The 16731-nt window shown below is 44.1% G+C and overlaps 2 pseudogenes; one reads left to right on the top strand and one right to left on the bottom strand.

The window, feature by feature from the left end:
- LOC119288471 overlaps positions 1-400 on the top strand; it is a 1803-nt pseudogene extending 1403 nt beyond the window's left edge.
- Positions 1-6557, bottom strand: part of LOC119284078 — a 38431-nt pseudogene extending 31874 nt beyond the window's left edge.
- Between the last annotated feature and the right edge of the window lie 10174 nt (positions 6558-16731).

The raw sequence follows: 16731 nt of genomic DNA, 5'->3' as shown, positions 1-16731 counted from the left end.
TATACTAATGGCGCACCGTGGCATAGTGCGCCATTACTAGTTCCACGATGCGTCATTAGTAGTTTTACAAAAAAAGAATAAAAAAACTACAGTAGTGGCGCACTGTGTGGCTGGTGCTCCATTACTAGTTAGAACTAGTAATGGCGCACTGTGCTTGGGTGCGCCATTAATATGTTTGGAAAAAAAATGTTACTAGTGGCGCACCATGTGTCTGGTGTGCCATTAGTGTCTTCCACACTAATGGCGCACAAGCACATGGTGCACCACTGCTATATAGTAGTGGCGCACCACATGTCAGGTGCGCCATTAGTATCCATTTCATCTATAGCCCTTTTCCTAGTAGTGACTACAGGGGCACCACGGTCTGATGACTGGCCTGTCACATTGTCATGGCCCATAGGGTTACCATCATGACTTGCCTGCATGTAGTAAACAGATCAACCATTTTCTGTCCATTTTCCTTGTTGTATGCTGGGTTGCTGCTGATCCGTATCATGAGGAAGCTCATTGAGATCAGGAGGCAACTCATTGAGATCAAACATTTTTTTCCTTTTTTTGGATGCTGCCACACACTCCCTGCGCATATAAAAAAGTAGAAATTGATTTCATCTGTTGGTAACCACAGAAAAGAGTATTTCAAACAACCTAAAAACTTAGTAAATATGCAGTTGCACACCATTTTGTGATAATATTAGTTCTAAAAACAACATGACTATAGCATAATCTTTATTATAACAGTTATGAATTTTTTTGTTTGCACGAAGTTGTTATGTTAGTTGCACAGTTTGCAGTAAATAGCTGGCAAGAGCATGACTACTTTTTACTACAGAGTTTTCTGATTTTTTTCCTTTGTTTTGTTGCAATGATATGTAGGTTTTCTGTGTTGGCGATGAGTTGTTTCAGATTTTTTTGCACATAATTTGATGTTACATTTGAGACGGAAAATCCAGGTGAAAGAAGAAATAAGAATTGGAGGACAGATTATAGTTATATATTTTCATCGCCGTTATGTTTTTAGCTCCGGTATATTGAACATATTTTTACACTATAGCTTTGCAGTAGGTGTGGGACCAGAATATATGTGTGGGACAAGATTATATGCGTGAATATGTTAATATGGTTTGTGGCTTCATTAGCCATGGACAAAAGTTCTTGTATTTTTGCTGTCACACTACAGATTTCTGCTTTCGCTAGAATAGACGTCTCAATTGCCATGATGCATTTTTCTACTTGGCCAGCATACATATTCAGTTGGACATTCAATGTTTTTAGTTGGCTAGAATAGATGTCTCAGTTGGCCAGGTTGCATTTATTTCAGTTTTTGGCCAACATGCATGTTTAGTTGGACAGTTAATGTATTTAGTTGGCTAGATTAGATGTCTCAGTTGGCCAGTATACATTTTCTCGGTTTTGGCCAACATGCATGTTTTAGTTGGCCAAAAAACATGTTTTTATTTGCACATATACTACAGTTTTGGCTAGCATGCATGCCAAATACACGTGGGGTACAATGCATGTTTTAGTTTTGGCTAGCATGCATGTCGAGTTGCCAAAATATAGGTTCAGTTGGCTGGGATACATGTTCAGTTGCACATTTATGAATTTGTCGTTGCACATATCTATTGGACAGTCAATTTGTTCATTTGCAAACAATAATTATAAGTTGGTAGAATGCATGTTTAGTTTTTGGCTACAATGCTTGTTGAGTTGACTTTAATCATGTTTTAATTGGCCAGAGAACTGGTTTTTAGGTGGCTTGTTTAACACATCCAGGTGGGAGAAACTTGTTTTGCATGCATCAAGTAGTTTTTGGCTTGTTTAACACATCCAGCAGTAACATCAAGTAGGCTGGTGTGATGTGCCAGATTCACCTCTTTTTTGAAGCAGCTTCTCCATGGATTTGTTCTAGATTCATGGAGAAGGGGGTTTACATATCCCTACATATATGCAGTAGAAGAAAGGGGAAAGTGAAGAGGGGCAGAGGGGGCTTACCTACTTGATGTTACTGCCTGGTATGGCTCTGACCACCCTGCCCTTAGATCTTCTTTTTTGAAGCAGCTCCTTCTTCTACTTTGGGACTCCCATGGCGGCTGTGTAGGAGGAGGAAGGAAGGCCTTGGATCCCCTTCTTTCGTGGAGAAGAAGAAGGGAGCGTGGGGCGTGGGAGGCGCTGGGTAGGTACGTGGGGCGTGGAGACGCTGCGTATGTACGCTGGGGCGTGGGGGCGAGTAGGCGTGGAAGGCGCTGGGAGTGTGGGGTGCGGGCCGCTTGATTGGGTTTGGTGGCAGCATGTCCCCTTCCTTTTCTATACCGCGGGGGGACAGGGCTTACCTTTTTGGGCTGGCCGCTCGATCGCACTAGTGGGCAGCCGACCGCCCCCTAGACGCGTCCTTTTTTTTAATTCATGAACCTTTCTCAAGTTTGATGAAGTTGTTTTCATATTGATGAAGGTTCTTCAGATGGAACAAACGTTTTTTTAATCGATAAACTTTTTTCAAAATCGATGATTTTTTGAAATTGATGAACTTGTTTATCAAAAACCGATGAATCTTTTCTAAAATATGTGAACATTTCCAAAATTCAATGAACTTTTTCCACTTTGTACTAACCATTTCAAATTAATGAACTTTCTTCCAAGTTCACTTTTATTTTGTTGTGAATTCGTTTTTTATTTATATCATAAAATAATATGCATAACAAAATGGGTGTATATTAATCCTACATACATGCTAATGTTGTATTAAAAGCAGGGTCAAATAGAGTTTTTCCTCACAATGGACAACTAAGAGGCATCATCCTATTGGTTGTTACCTAAAATGTTTTAATTTTGCTGGCAGGGATCGATTCCTGATTTCTCCCGATTTAATCAAGAATTTCGCTTTTTTCTGCTGTACGAGTGGGACTACCTTTTTCTCCTGGGCTGGCCGCTATGTCTGCGCATAACTGGTGCGTTAATCGCTCCTTCTGTTTTCTCCCCTAGATGGACCTGGGCCTTGGCCCATTTGGCCGAACGAGAAAGCGGCCTCGTCCCGTACACCGAATCCCAGCCCAATAAGGATGGTACCGTCGCCGCTACGTTTGCTCGCCTATTAAAGACGCGAACCCTAGCACTCGCCCCATGTAAATTTTGCAGTGCAGAGTGTCTTAGATAGTGTAGTTGCAATTATTCAGATTGTTGTGTTGCAACTAATACTGTTTGAATTTTATCTTCTCAAATCAGTATGTTGTCAATAGTCTTGCAGAAACAAACACAGCTTTCTTAGCAAGATGCTCTTACAAAAGATACCCGTGATGATTCATAAACATTCGTTCATCAGATATCTTGACATGTACAACTAGCGCATGACTTTAGATTTCCCCTGTGGTCTACTACAAAGCAGAGCATTTTATTTTATTGAGGATTCATTTGCATGAATAAAGAACTTTCATGTGTCGAGAGATTGTTTTCATACTAGCTATGTTCGCATATTTTGTAACATGGTGAAATTCCCATGTTAAAATCTACACCTTATTGTTCTTTCAGATTGTTAACAAACATTATTGTGTTTTTAATTTGACAGAAAATGACAATGTACTATGCCTAAACATCTACCACTCTTCAAGTCCAACACATTCACACGAAGTGTGAGCTACGACAATGCCAATTGACCAGAAAACATACAGCCTCACTTATTACTGACAAACTATAGACAGCAACACAGGAAGAAAGAAAACTCACTTATTGCTGACAAACTATAGACAGCAGCACAGGAAGAAAGAAAAAATATATTAGAGGAGTGCAGAAGTCGACATTCTGAAAGGAGTCAGAACATATCCAGAATGTATTGATGACAAATCTCTCTCTTCAGTGCCCCTTCAAGAACAACAAGTTTATATTTTCATCATAAATTAGAGGAGAACAAATACTTGAAGAAGGCAAAAAAAAAAACAAATCCTAATATGGAGCCTCAGGGTCTTGAATTGCTTGCTGCTGCCTGAGGTAGAGGATGAACGAATTCTGCACACTGGCCTTGTGTGGCTGGTGGACAGTGTTATAAGACCACCACCAATATCTGGAAAGCCTGCAAAAAGACCCAAGTTAAAAATGACGGACGACTTTTCTTTTAGAAGAAACCGCCAAACCTAATGCTTACATCTTCAATTGTCGGAACATTGCTCCATGTCATGTGCAACATATAGTTGCATTCATAGATGCAATTGTTGTTGTCTCTTTCTTTAGGGAAAATGGCAGTCTGCCTATTCATGAGCTTGCAGAGACAATCTGCAAGGATCTCAGAGAAACAGAGAAAAGGGGGAAAATAAAGGCTACTAAGCTGACTACTCCTGAAAGTCGGGCTCTGAACCAGCAGCCACAGGCTGCTGATCTTCAATGACTCCATTACTAAACTTGAAATGCAGCAGATGAACGTCCTCTAAGATCCTGTACGTGAGCTCATCTTCGGAGATACTATGTTGCTGGAAGATCCTTCTGCACCTCTCTTTCCAAATGTGCCAACAACAGTAATTTGTTGACACAAGATCTTCCTCCGGCAGCGTAAGGCTGAAACTTATCTTTCCATTGAAGCTAATTCCATCAAAGATACAGCACCTTGGCTTGTGGACAGCGTCTGCAGGCATGCAAGGACTCGGAAGAAGCAGAAATATCAGCCGTTTTGCACGGGCTCTCTGTTCTAAGCAAGTACTACAGGGGCCGGTGTGTGCGGAATCAGATTGTGCATCAATCATCACACTCCTGAACAATAGGGCGACAAACCACTCGGCGCTATTTCCCCTTGTTACAGATATCTGGTTCCTCTGGGAGGCTTTCAAGGAGGTGTCCTTCAGAGTCACAAGACCCAGCAACAAGATGGCGCATGAGCTCGCCGCTCTTGCAAGAAGACAAGGAAACTACTTCAAGCTAGGCGACGTCCCTCCTTCGTTAAAGAGTATCCTCATGGAGGATTGTAATAGTTCTAGCTCTATGATTGGTTTATAGGTTGTGGCTGGGTTGATCCTCAAAAAAAAAAAAGATACAGCTCCTTGCTGAACATACATTGTCAAGTTCATGTTGCCCAAAACCCCCAAGTTCCTTTGGCCAACACATATTCTTCCAGCTGGCCAAACAAACCCTATGGTCAGTATCGCCTTTATATTTCCATAAGAAATATCTTCTGATTTTGTCCATCTTGATAGCCCATGCACCTAGATGGAACACAGTGAACGTGAAGATTGGCATAGCTAAGAGGACCGAATCAACAAGAATTAAGCGAGCCATTGAGTTCAGAAGCTTCCCTCGCCATCTTCAAAGCCTACCTGAAATCTTACCGACCAATAGCTGCAGGTCAGACTTGGAGATATGTTTGAAGTGAAGTGGCAGTGCCAAGTATTTGCAAGGAAACTGTTGCACCTGAACCGGAAGATCAGAAAAAAAATGTTTTGGATTTCAGCCACCGTGCATCTTTTTTCAACAAAGCCACCGTGCATCTGATTGGGTAGAAGGCACTCTTTTGAAGATTAGCTTTCAGTCCAGAAGCTTCCCCAAACAGACCAAGGATCTCATAGAGTTGGCAGATATAGGTGGTAGGGTTACCAAACGGAGCCACATTGTTTGCATAAAGGATGATCCTAAGTTTAGCCAGTGGGAGATTGACCGTGGACAGCGCCCAGGCACGATCTGCCTGTTGGAGCGGCGTGATCGTAATGGTGAATAGCATTCGAGAAAGTGGGTCTCCCTGACATAGGCCTCAACGATGCATCAAAGGCTCTCCCAGACTGCCACTGACAAGGATCCAAGAAGACAAACTGCTCCAAATCAACAAGATTATGTTCCCCCACTGCTGACTAAAACCCATCCTTTCCATTAGATTGAGCATGTATTCCCAAGAAACCCATTCAAAAGCCCTAGCAATATCTAGCTTGAGGAACAAGCACGGCTGCTTCTTGGTGTGCCAATTTTTAACCGCATTTCTGGCATAGATGAAATTGTCATGGATGCTTTTTGCTTAATTAATGCGCTTTGACAGTTTGAGACTATGGTGTGGAAACAAGGGGCAAGCCAAATTGCCAATGGTTTGCAAAGAATCTTGGCAATGTTGTGTATTAAACTGATGGGCCTGAAATCTTTTACCCTGCACGCTTCATCTGACTTGGGGAGCAAAGTAATATGTGCAGAATTAAGAAGATGTCACCTTCTCCCTCAAGACTATAGGCTTGATTGATCATCTTTAGCAGGTCATCATTGATCAGCAACAAGCACTTGCCAAAAGAAGTGATGGAGCTGCCATCTGGACCCGATGCCTTCCCCATCGGAAGTTCAAAAAGTGCAGCCCTTGAGTTCCTCCTCGGAAAACGGTAGATCTATTAATTCAAAAAAAAAACCGGTAGATCTAGAAGAGAAAGATCGTGTTTCGGTATGTTGAGAGCTTCCGAATTGATGGTTCTGGAACAGGGCACTACCATGCCCATAGAGGCTTTAGGATGATCTAGGATCTCCCGGTGCTTATCCATCTCAGTGGTGAAGTGCCCACTGCCCAACATCAGATTGAATGAGAGGGATGAAATTTCTGCCATGACGACCATTGGCTTTAAGGTGAAAGAGTTTTGAGTTGGCATCTCCTGTCTTGAGCCATTGGATTCTTGAACTCTATCTAATTCTTGACCTTGTGATGGCAGCCAGTCCAAGGATCTTAAACCTCAGGAACTGTTTGAGAGCAATTTCAGCCAACATGAGATCGCGGAGATCTTGAGCATGGTCCAGGCCCAGAATAACCTGCTTAGGCCATGTTGAACGTGACATATCTTGTACCTCTAGTCTTATCTTCTCTAGCCTTGTATAGCTAACTCCTAGAGATATGGTAGGACTAGTTACCTTGTCACGCAAGACATCCTGTGTATATAATGTAACCTACTCCATGGAATACAATGAGTTGCACCAAATATCCTCTCTACATGGTATCAGTTTTACCGCGATCTTCTGTCGCTTCCGCACCCTTAAGCCGCCGCGCCAACTCCTAAACCCTACTGCCGCCGCCGTCGCTACTCCTCCCGTAGCCACCGCCGCCGCCTCCTCCCTCCCACGCCTCAAGCCGCCGCCGCCGCCACCTCTCCCGTAGCCGCCGTCGCCGCCGCTTCTCTTCTTCCCCTGCCTCCACTACCCCTCTCCCGAAAGCCTAAGGGTCGCCGCCGCTACTCTCTTTCCTCTGTAGCCGCCGCCGCCTTGTTCCCCACACCCATCGCAGCCACCGCTCCCTCCTCCTCTCACCACCACCCAAAACCCTAACCACCCGCCGTCTCCATGGCCAAGGCTGAAGCATCCGACGCCGGCTCCTTCTCCGGTGCCATGTTCACCTCCGATCGCCTCAACGAGATTCACATCAAGGACCACGTACCTGTCATCCTCGACCTTGACTCGCCGTCCTACAACGCATGGCGCACATACTTCGCGCTGTTGTTCCGCTCTTACCGTCTCATCGAGTATGTTGACGGGAGCATTGACATCCGCGACATGAAGGACAATGACGAATGGCTCGCTGTGGACGCCTACATCGTCAAGTGGCTCTTCCTCACCATCTCTTCCTCGACAATCAACTGCAATGCCGTGTCTTTCTTCAAGGGGAGTTCTTCACTATGCAGCAAAACGATCTTTCGATCGATAAGTACTGCACGCGGCTGAAGGTTCTCGCCGATGAGCTACGCGACGTCGGCATGACCATCGACGACTCGGTCCTCCTCACCAACCTCCTCCGCGGCCTCCACCCCGACCTTGGCCAGTCCGCTGCCAACCTCTCCCTCATCACACCGACGTACGCGAAGGCGGTCACATACCTTCGCATGGAGGAAAAGCGTCTCCGTCACACCGCTCGGCAGGCGACCCACGCCGCTCACCACGCCGGCCTTGCCGCCGGCCACGGCTCTTCCCCAACCCAGCCGGGGCTGCGCGCTCCCGCTCCCGCCCCGCCACCCGCGCCTGCGCCCTCCGGCGGCCGCAAGCAGAAGGGTCGCGGGGGCCGGGGCCACAACTCCAACATGATGCCGCACCCTCCTGCGCCCGCGGCGGCTGCACCTCCCCCGCCTTGGCTCTCGGGGTATAACCCATGGACGGGAGTAGTGCATGCCTACTCCATGCCCGTCCCCCGCCCACCAGCTCCGGGCATTCTCGGGCCACGCCCGAGCACCCCTCAGGCGCTACTGACCGCACCAGTCCCTGTCGCGGCCTATGGTGGTCCCTCGGCATATGGCGGTGCGTCGGGCTATGGTGCATATGGTGGCGCCCCTCCGGTCTACGACCCGGCGCTTCTCTCCACCCTTCATGCTACCCCCTCGCCGAGCGCCTACAACGGAGGCGGCGATTGATACATGGACACCGGCGCCGTTGCTCACATGGCCTCCATGAAGGAAATATGCCCTAGAGGCAATAATAAAGTTATTATTTATTTCCTTATATCATGATAAATGTTTATTATTCATGCTAGAATTGTATTAACCGGAAACATAATACATGTGTGAATACATAGACAAACATAGTGTCACTAGTATGCCTCTACTTGACTAGCTCGTTTATCAAAGATGGTTATGTTTCCTAGCCATGGACAAAAGAGTTGTCATTTGACTAACGGGATCACATCATTAGAAGAATGATGTGATTGACTTGACCCATTCCGTTAGCTTAACACTTGATCGTTTAGTATGTTGCTATTGCTTTCTTCATGACTTATACATGTTCCTATGACTATGAGATAATGCAACTCCCGTTTACCGGAGGAACACTTTGTGTGCTACCAAACGTCACACCGTAATTGGGTGATTATAAAGGAGCTCTACAGGTGTCTCCGAAGGTATATGTTGGGTTGGCGTATTTCGAGATTAGGATTTGTCACTCCGATTGTCGGAGAGGTATCTTTGGGCCCACTCGGTAATGCACATCACTATAAGCCTTGCAAGCATTGCAACTAATTAGTTAGTTACGGGATGATGTATTACGGAACGAGTAAAGAGACTTGCCGGTAACGAGATTGAACTAGGTATTGAGATACCGACGATCGAATCTCGGGAAAATAACATACCGATGACAAAGGGAATATCGTATGTTGTTATGCGGTTTGACCGATAAAGATCTTCATAGAATATGTGGGAGCCAATATGAGCATCCAGGTTCCGCTATTGGTTATTGACCGAAAACGTGTTTCGGTCATGTCTACATTGTTCTCGAACCCGTAGGGTCCGCACGCTTAAGGTTTCGATGATAGTTATATTATGAGTTTATGTGTTTTGATGTACCTAAGGAGTTAGGAGTCCCGGATGAGACCGGGGACATGACCAGGAGTCTCGAAATGGTCGAGACGTAAAGATCGATATATTGGATGACTATATTTGGACTTCGGAAAGATTCCGAGTGATTCGGGTATTTTTCGGAGTACCGGAGAGTTACGGGAATTCGCCGGGAAGTATATGGGCCTTATTGGGCCATACTGGAATAGAGGAGAGAGACCAAAAGGAACGAGGCCTGCGCCCCCCTCTGGTCCGAATTGGACAAGGGGGGCAGCCCCCTTTTCCTTCTTCCTCTCCCCCTCTTTCCCCTTCTCCTACTCCAACAAGGAAGGAGGGAGTCCTACTCCCGGTGGGAGTAGGACTCCCCTTGGCACGCCCCCTAGGCTGGCCGCCCCCTCCCCCCTTACTCCTTTATATACGGGGGCAGGGGGGCACCTCTAGGCACAAGAATAATTGATCTCTTGATCTCTTAGCCGTGTGCAGTGCCCCCCTCCACCATAATCCTCGATAATATTGTAGCGGTGCTTAGGCGAAGCCCTGCGACGGTAGAACATCAAGATCATCACCACGCCGTCGTGCTGACAGAACTCTCCCTCGACACTCGGCTGGATCAGAGTTCGAGGGACGTCATCGAGCTGAACGTGTCCTAGAACTCAGAGGTGCCGTAGTTTCAGTGCTTGATCGGTCGGGCCGTGAAGACGTACGACTACATCAACCGCGTTGTTCTAACGCTTCCGCTTTCGGTCTACAAGGGTACGTGGACAACACTCTCCCCTCTCGTTGCTATGCATCACCATGATCTTGCGTGTGCGTAGGAATTTTTTTGAAATTACTATGTTCCCTAACAGTGGCATCCGAGCCAGGTTTTATGCGTAGATGTCATATGCACGAGTAGAACACAAGTGAGTTGTGGGCGATATAAGTCATACTGCTTACCAGCATGTCATACTTTGGTTCAGCGGTATTGTGAGATGAAGCGGCCCGGACCGACATTACGCGTACGCTTACGCGAGACTGGTTTCACCGCCACGAGCACTAGTTGCTTAAAGGTGACCGGCGGGTGTCTGTCTCTCTCACTTTAGTTGAACCGAGTGTGGCTACGCCCGGTCCTTGCGAAGGTTAAAACAGCACCAACTTGACAAACTATCATTATGGTTTTGATGCGTAGGTAAGAACGGTTCTTGCTAAGCCCATAGAAGCCACGTAAAATTTGCAACAACAAAGTAGAGGACGTCTAACTTGTTTTTGCAGGGCATGATGTGATGTGATATGGTCAAGACGTGATGCTATATTTTATTGTATTAGATGATCATGTTTTGTAACTGAAGTTATCGGCAACTGGCAGGAGCCCTATGGTTGTCTCTTGGTTGCATAAGATGCAAGCGCCAAATAATTGCTTTACTTTATCGCTATGCGATAGCAATAGTTGCTAGAGAAATAGTTGACGAGACGACCATGTGACGACACATTGATATAGATCAAGATGATGAAGATCATGGTGTCATGCCGGTAACGATTGAGATCATGACGATGCTTTGGACATGGAGATCAAAGGAACAAGATGATGATGGCCATATCATGTCACATATTTTGATTGCATGTGATGTTTATCTTTTATACATCTTATTCTATTTTGTTTGACGATCGCATTTTAAGATGATCTCTCACTAATTATCAATAAGTGTTCTCCCTGAGTATGCACCGTTGCGAAAGTTCTTCATGCCGAGACACCACGTGATGATTGGGTGTGATAGGCTCTACGTTCAAATACAATGGGTGCAAAACAGTTGCACACGCGGAATACTCAGGTTAAACTTGACGTGCCTAGCATATACAGATATGGCCTCGGAACACGGAGACCAAAAGGTCGAACGTGAATCATATAGTAGATATGATCAAGATAGTGATGTTCACCATTGAAAACTACTCCATCTCACGTGATGATCGGACATGGTTTAGTTGATTTGGATCACGTGATCGCTTAGATGACTAGAGGGATGTCTATCTAAGTGGGAGTTCTTAAAGTAATATGATTAATTGAACTTTAATTTATCATGAACTTAGTCCTGGTAGTATTTTGCAAATTATGTTGTAGATCAATAGCTCGCGTTGTTGCTTCCCTATGTTTTTATATGTGTTCCTAGAGAAAACTATGTTGAAAGATGATAGTAGCAATGATGCGGACTTGGTCCGTGATCTGAGGTTTATCCTCATTGCTGCACAGAAGAATTATGTCCTTGATGCACCGCTAGGTGACAGACCTATTGCAGGAGCAGATGCAGACGTTATGAACGCTTGCCTAGCTCAGTATGATGACTACTTGATAGTTTTGTGCACCATGCTTTATGGCTTAGAACCGGGATGACAAAAACATTTTTGAAACATCACGGAACATATGAGATGTTCCATGAGATGAAATTAGTATTTCCGACTCATGCCCGTGTCAAGAGGTATGAGACCTCTGACAAATACTTCGCCTAAAAGATGGAGGAGAATTTCTCAACTAGTGAGCAAGTGCTTAGATTGTCTGAGTACTACAATCACTTGAATCAAGTGGGAGTTAATCTTCCAGATAAGATAGTGATTGACAGAGTTCTCTAGTCACCATCACTAAGTTACTAGAACTTCGTGATGAACTATAGTATGCAAGGGATGACGAAAACTATTCCTGAGCTCTTCGTGATGCTGAAATCAACGAAGGTAGAAATCAAGAAAAAACATCAAGTGTTGATGATTAAACAAGATCACTAGTTTCAAGAAAAGGGCAAAAGGAAAAGAAAGGGAACTTCAAGTAGAATGGCAAGCAAGTTGTCACTCCCGTGAAGAAGCCCAAAGCTGGACCAAAGCCTGAAACTGAGTGCTTCTACTGCAAAGGAAATGTTCACTAGAAGCGGAAACACCCTGAATATTTGGTGGATAAGTAGGATGGCAAAGTGAACAAGGGTATATTTGGTATACATGTTATTGATGTGTACCTTACTAGTGTTTATAGTAGCCCCTGAGTATTTGATACTTGTTCGGTTGCTAATATTAGTAACTCGAAACAAGAGTTATAGAATAAACAGAGACTAGTTGAGGGTGAAGTGACGATGTGTGTTGGAAGTGGTTCCAAGATTGATATGATCATCATCGCACACACCCTATACTTTCGGGATTAGTGTTAAACCTAAATAAATGTTATTTAGCATTTGCATTGAGCATAAATATGATTTGATCATGTTTATTGCAATACGGTTATTCATTTAAAGTCAAGAAAATAATTGTTGTTCTGTTTACATGAATAAAACCTTCGATGGTCATACACCCAATGAAAATAGTTTGTTGGATCTCTATCATAGTGATACACATATTCTTAGTATTGATGCCAAAAGATGCAAAGTTGATAATGATAGTGCAACTTATTTGTGGCACTGCCGTTTGGGTCATATTGATGTAAAGTGCATGAAGAAACTCCATTAAGATGGAATTTTGGAATCACTTGGTTATGAATCATTTGATGCTTGCGAACTGTGCCTTTTGGGTAAGATGAATAAAACTTCGTTCCCTGGAACAATGGAACGAGCTACTGACTTGTTGGAAATAATACATACCGATGTATGCGATCCAATGAGTATTGATGCTCGTGGCGGGTATCGTTATTTCCAGACCTTCACAAGATGATTTGAGCAGATATGAGTATATCTACTTAATGAAACACAAAGTCTGAAACATTTGAAAAGTTCAAAGAATTTCAGAATGAAGTGGAGAATCATCGTAACAAGAAAATAAAGTTTCTGCGATCTGATCGTGGAGATGAATATTTGAGTTACGAGTTTGGTCTTCAATTAAAACAATGTGGAATAGTTGCACAGCTCACGCCACCTAGAACACCACAACGTTATGGTGTGTCCGAACGTCGTAACCGCACTTTATTTGATATGGTGCAATCTATGATGTATTTTACCGATTTACCACTATCGTTTTGGGGTTCTGCATTAGAGACAGCTGCATTCACTTTAAATAGGGCACCATCAAAATCCATTGAGACAACGCCTTATGAACTGTGGTTTGGCAAGAAACCAAAGTTGTCGTTTCTTAAAGTTTGGGGCTGCGATGCTTATGTGAAAAAGTTTCAACCTGATAAGCTCGAACCTAAATCGGAGAAGTGCATCTTCATAGAATACCCAAAGGAAACTGTTGGGTACACCTTCTATCGCAGATCCGAAGGCAAGATATTCGTTGCTAAGATGGATCCTTTCTAGAGAAGGAGTTTCTCTCGAAAGAAGTGAGTGGGAGGAAAGTAGAACTTGGTGAGGCAATTGTACCTTCTCCCGAATTGGAAAGTAGTTCATCACAGAAATCAGTTCCAGTGATTCCTACACCAATTAATGAGGAAGCTAATGATGATGATCACGAAACTTCAGATCAAGTTACTGCAAAACCTCGTAGGTCTTCTAGAGTAAGATCCGCACCAAAATGGTACGGTAATCCTGTTCTGGAAGTCATGTTACTAGACCATGATGAACCTATGAACTATGAGGAAGCGATGATGAGCCTAGATTCCGCGAAATGACTTGAGGCCATGAAATCTGAGATGGGATCCATGTATGAGAACAAAGTGTGGACTTTGGTTGTCTTTCCCGATGATCGGCAAGCCATAGAAAATAAATGGATCTTCAAGAGGAAGACGGACGCTGATAGAAGTGTTACTATCTACAAAGCTCGACTTGTTGCGAAAGGTTTTCAACAAGTTCAAGATGTTGAATACGATGAGATTTTCTCGCTCGTAATGATGCTTAAGTTTGTCCGAATCATGTTAGCAATTGCCACATTTTATGAAATCTGGCAAATGGATGTCAAAACTGCATTCCTTAATGGATTTATTAAAGAAGAGTTGTATATGATGCAACCATAAGGTTTTGTCAATCCTAAAGGTGCTAACAAAGTGTGCAAGCTCCAGCAATCCATCAATGGACTGGCGCAAGCATCTCGGAGTTGGAATATACGCTTTGATGAGTTGATCAAAGCATATGGTTTTATGCAGACTTTTGGAAAGGCCTGCATTTACAATGAAGTGAGTGCGAGCACTACAGCCTTTCTGATAAGTATATGTGAGTGACATATTGTTGATCAGAAATGATGTAGAATTTTTGTGGAAAGCATAAAGAAGTGTTTGAAAGGAGTTCTTTAAAAGAAAGACCTCAGTAAAGCTACTTACATATTGAGCATCAAGATCTATTAAGATAGATCAAGACGCTTGATAAGATTTTCAATGAGTACATACCTTGACAAGATTTTGAAGTAGTTCAAAATGGAACAGTCAAAGAAAGAGTTCTTGCCTGTGTTGCAAAGGTATGAAATTGTGTAAGACTCAAATCCCGACCACGACAGAAAATAGAAAGAGACTGAATGTCATTCCCTATGCATCAGTCATAGGTTCTATAAAAGTATGCCATGCTATGGACCGGACCTATTGTATACTCTGCCCTGGTTTGGCAAATGGAATACAATAGTGATCTAGGAGTAGATCACTGGACATTGGTCAAAATTATTCTTAGTGGAATAAGGATATGTTTCTCAATTATGGAGGTGACAAAAGGTTCATCGTAAAGGGTTACGTCGATACAAGTTTTGGCACTGATCCGGATGACTCTAAGTCTCAATCTGGATACATATTGAAAGTGGGAGCAATTTGCTAGAGTAGCTCTGTGCAGAGCATTATAGACATAGAATATTTGCAAAATACATACGGCTCTGAATGTGACAGACCCATTGACTAAACTTCTCTCACAAGCAAAACATGATCATACCTTAGTACACTTTGGGTGTTAATCACATAGCGATGTAAACTAGATTATTGACTCTAGTAAACCCTTTGGGTGTTGATCACATGACGATGTGAATTATGGGTATTAATCACATACAGATGTGAATATTGGTGTTGAATCACATGCTGATGTGAACTAGATTATTGACTCTAGTGCAAGTGGGAGACTGAAGGAAATATGCCCTAGAGGCAATAATAAAGTTATTATTTATTTCCTTATATCATGATAAATGTTCATTATTCATGCTAGAATTGTATTAACCGGAAACATAATACATGTGTGAATACATAGACAAACATAGTGTCACTAGTATGCCTCTACTTGACTAGCTCGTTTATTAAAGATGGTTATGTTTCCTAGCCATGGACAAAAGAGTTGTCATTTGATTAACGGGATCACATCATTAGGAGAAGATGTGATTGACTTGACCCATTCCGTTAGCTTAGCACCTGATCATTTAGTATGTTGCTATTGCTTTCTTCATGACTTATACATGTTCCTATGACTATGAGATTATGCAACTCCCGTTTACCGGAGGAACACTTTGTGTGCTACCAAACGTCACAACGTAACTGGGTGATTATAAAGGAGCTATACAGGTGTCTCCGAAGGTACATGTTGGGTTGGCGTATTTCGAGATTAGGATTTGTCACTCCGATTGTTGGAGAGGTATCTCTGGGCCCACTCGGTAATGCACATCACTATAAGCCTTGCAAGCATTGCAACTAATTAGTTAGTTGCGGGATGATGTATTACGAACGAGTAAAGAGACTTGCCGGTAACGAGATTGAACTAGGTATTGAGATACCGACGATCGAATCTCGGGCAAATAACATACCGATGACAAAGGGAACAACGTATGTTGTTATGCGGTTTGACCGATAAAGATCTTCGTAGAATATGTGGGAGCCAATATGAGCATCGAGGTTCCGCTATTGGTTATTGACCGGAAACGTGTTTCGGTCATGTCTACATTGTTCTCGAACTCGTACACTCTTAAGGTTTCGATGACAGTCATATTTTGAGTTTATGTGTTTTGATGTACCGAAGGAGTTCGGAGTCTCAGATGAGATCGGGGAAATGGTCGAGACGTAAAGATCGATATATTGGACGACTATAGTCGGACTTCGGAAAGGTTCCGAGTGATTCGGGTATTTTTCGGAGTACCGGAGAGTTACGGGAATTCGCTGGGAAGTATATGGGCCTTATTGGGCCATACGGGAATAGAGGAGAGAGACCAAAAGGAAGGAGGCCTGCGCCCCCCCCCCTCTGGTCCGAATTGGACAAGGGGGCAGCCCCCTTTTCCTTCTTCCTCTCCCCCCTTTCCCCTTCTCCTACTCCAACAAGGAAGGAGAGAGTCCTACTCCCGGTGGGAGTAGGACTCCCCTTGGCACGCCCCCTCCTAGGCCGGCCGCCCCTCCCCCCCCTTAATCCTTTATATACGGGGGTAGGGGGCACCTCTAGGCACGACAACAATTGATCTCTTGATCTCTTAGCCGTGTGCGGTGCCCCCCTCCACCATAATCCTCGATAATATTGTAGCGGTGCTTAGGCGAAGCCCTGCTACGGTAGAACATCAAGATCGTCACCACGCCGTCGTGCTGACGGAACTCTCCCTCGACACTCGGCTGGATCGGTGTTCGGGGGACGTCATCGAGTTGAATGTGTGCTAGAACTCG

The sequence above is a fragment of the Triticum dicoccoides genome, chromosome 4A, assembly GCF_002162155.2.
Source record: "Triticum dicoccoides isolate Atlit2015 ecotype Zavitan chromosome 4A, WEW_v2.0, whole genome shotgun sequence".
Lineage (NCBI taxonomy): Eukaryota > Viridiplantae > Streptophyta > Magnoliopsida > Poales > Poaceae > Triticum > Triticum dicoccoides.
The sequence above is the reverse complement of the archived record's forward strand: the minus strand, read 5'-3'. Positions and strand labels throughout refer to the sequence as shown.